General features: G+C 46.3%; 1 pseudogene; it reads right to left on the bottom strand.

The window, feature by feature from the left end:
- Positions 1-2,261: 2,261 nt before the first annotated feature.
- On the bottom strand, positions 2,262-2,749 carry LOC101616790 (annotated as a pseudogene).
- Positions 2,750-3,356: the final 607 nt, after the last annotated feature.

The raw sequence follows: 3,356 nt of genomic DNA, 5'->3' as shown, positions 1-3,356 counted from the left end.
CTATGCCTTCCCCTCCCTCCCCATCCATCCTAGTGTCTAGTCCATGAGATGCTTGCTGGGTATGTAAGGAATCTTGGGTAGATTCAGGTTAGGTGCTGTAGATGAGTGAGACTATGTGGCAATTTTTTTTTTTCTGTGATTGGGTAAGTTCACTGAGGATGATCTGTTCCAGGTTCACCTATTTTTCCTCAAATTTCTTTGTGTCATTTTTTTCTTACTGCTGTGTAGAATTCCATTGTGTAGATATACCACATCTTAGTTATCCATTCTTCTAGTGATGGACATCTGGATTGATTCCAGCTCTTGGCTATTATGAATTGAGCCACTATAAACATGGTTGAGCAAATCTCTCTAGCCTGTGGTTTGAAGGTTTTAGGGTAGGTGAACGTCAATGGTACCATAAAATTCTACTTCCTGAAAGGCAGACCACATGGTTGAACCCTCACCAGGCCCTTATAGGAAACACCTGAACCAGAAGACACTGGAGAGGGTAGGATCAATCTAAGATAAACCTTCTACATCTTCCCTCCCTCCTTCTCCCTCTTTCTCACTCTCTCCTCCCTAACTCTTGTATATTAGTTATATTCTTCCTCATTTTCTTAGTGGGCACTGACCTGTGACTCCCAGTATCAGCATGGGGCTATCATCCACAATGAGCTTTTGATCAGAGAAACCTACAAGGTTTCCTAAAAGAATGACAGATTTCTGTCAGAGTACTTGATGACCCACCAAAGTTTAGTGGTAAGACCCTATTGCTGAGGACACCATATGCAGCTGACACGAAGAATGGAAAGGCATGGCTGGAAGCCAGGAGAGAGTCAGTCCCCAGACAGTCAGCATATCTAGTACCAGAAGGTGCTTTATGGGTGACTGGGGGAAATAACCAGTATCTCTCCAAGAAACTCATGGTCTAACCTACTTAGCAACAAATAACCTGTTGTGATGCCCACACAAGTGCAATAGTGGCACACAGCCACGGTGGGGAACCAACTGCTCTTGATTTGGCTAACTGATCCCCTCAGTGGTGCAGGACCCATAGCTGGAGCTGGGAAACAAGTCAGAATCATATCCAAACACAAAGCCTCTCTCCAATATCAAGTTACCATCAATGATTGGCTACAAGAGAGCCTACACCTATTCAACTATATATTTTTTTAAAAAAGTAAGGGTTATTTCATTTGTCCTGGAACTAACTTACTCTCCATTGGAGAATCTGCTTCTCTTTTTGATAGATGCAGATCCTAAGGAGAGAGCCACCCCATCATACCTCAAAAGGGCCCTGGCTGAAACTAAGTAAAATTAGCAAACAAGCAAGGGTGCTGATTTCCTGATGAACCAGATACCAGCACAAGGGGGAAGGAGACCAATACAGAGAAAAATCAATTCCTATCAACTCAGATAGCCAGAGCCTCAGAGGCCCCCAACACCTCATCACTGAAGCAGACCAAAAATGAACCCAACATGGCTCAGGGAAATTTTGAGGAAGAGAGGGCGGAAAGAATGTCAGAGCCACATGTTGCATCATGATATGCAGAGACATTTATCGTACCAATAACTGTGGGCTAACTCCACAAGGCATGACCCGTATACCTCAACAAGAAGGGGCCAATGGGGAGGGGGTAGGTCATGGATGAGCCTACTAATGGTACCAAACTGCCTGTATTTGCTGAATAGAAAACCAATAAAAATAAAAGAAAGAAAAAATTAAGAAATTAAAGTGAGTGTGAGTGCTAACGTCTGCAGTTATAGAATCTAAGAGCCAAGCCCATATAAAGTGTCTAAGGCAAGAATATTTGTCTTCAGAGATAGGGACAGATGGAAAAAAAAATCACAGGTGCTAAAAGACTGGTTCCACCACAGGTGGGGCAGAAGTCTCAAAAATAAGGCAAATTGTGGCTTCCAGGTTTGAGACCACCACCGGAAAGGCCCACTGAGCAGCAGAGAAGCCCGTCCACTGGTGAACCCCTTCATATGCAAATGGGGCAGCAATTACAGTTAGTTAGGGTGATTTAGGTAGATGGGAAAACTCTTGAACCAACACTCAATGTCTATGTCTTTGCATGTCCTATGCACGACTCCAAGCAGCAATTTTGGTGGGTTTAGGGGCTTGTAACTTTTGTGACATTTTTTCCCCAAAAAGAAGACAAGAAGGTGGAGACCATGGAAAGATGAGATTCCAGGAGCGGAGCCTCTCCTGGAGCAGGCATGGCAAGGGTCAGGTGACTTCGGTGATACGCATCTCTCCCACAGGCGGTGGAGTCCTACAAGCGCTTGTAGGTGCCCAGGAGCGTTTGCAGGGGCAGTAGTGGTCCACGTCCTGCAGGGCATCCACATAGAACTGGATGAAACAGCAGCCGGCTATGCACCCCAGTAGACAGAGGCTCCCACAGGAGAGCCAGGTGAAGGCACCGGCATTGTAGGACAGCTGGGTCACGATCGATCATCTTGTTGCAGGAAGGACAGCACATGTGGACGGGGCGGTCGTGGAAGGAGGCCGGCTGCTGCACATACACCGTCTACACAGCAATTGCGTTGGCGTTGGGGACCGGCACTGGCTGGGTATGGAATACGAAGGTGGATTCATGGCCTTCCCGCCTGGGCCTGTGATGAGCCCCGTGGCAGGCCCGGGCACAGGGGCTGGTGGCATTGGGTAGTAACTGTTTACACCCACTGTCTCTTCATAGGACCGGGGTGCAGTAGGCATACAGGAAGGCCCTGCAGCTGCCTGGTAAGGTCCTGGCACTGACATTTTACAGCCGCGCCACCGCCGCCCACGCCGCTTGCTCGAGCCGAGCTGGAAGGTCTGCGCCGGCAGCGCGCGCTGAACTCATTCTTTTTATTGCTTATTGTCTGAAATTTTATTTGGTTGGCTTAAAGTTTCCACCTTTCTGCTAAAATTCTCAGCTTTGCCTTTTTATGATCATATGTGAAGAAAGCATTCTCATTTTAAAGTTTTATAGAGTGTAAGGCTTTAATTTGCAAACCGTACAGAGGTTCATTCTTTTACTTTGCTGATTTTCAATCATATCCCGTTATTCACACACATGAAATCATTTTTACTTTGAGGCTAGAACTGTAATATTGTTTGAAAAAATAATGCAATCCTTAGGATGATGCCACGTTTCTTTTCAAAGAAGCTGCATTTATTTCTGCCTTCAAACCTAGTGCTGTGGTAGCTGGGGCCATTTGCTCTCCGAGATCACTGCAATGCAATTTCAGTGCCTGACGTGAGCCACATTAGGCTGCAAGTCTTGGGAAATGTTTTCTTGTCTCTAGTTCACCTTCACTGCTAGGTCTAACCTTTGAAAGTTACAGTCCACAGGGAGGTGGGCTCACCTAGCACTCCGTGTTTGGTG

Source organism: Jaculus jaculus, chromosome 9, assembly GCF_020740685.1.
Source record: "Jaculus jaculus isolate mJacJac1 chromosome 9, mJacJac1.mat.Y.cur, whole genome shotgun sequence".
Taxonomy (NCBI): Eukaryota; Metazoa; Chordata; class Mammalia; order Rodentia; family Dipodidae; genus Jaculus; species Jaculus jaculus.
This window is presented reverse-complemented; position numbering and strand designations above follow the sequence as displayed.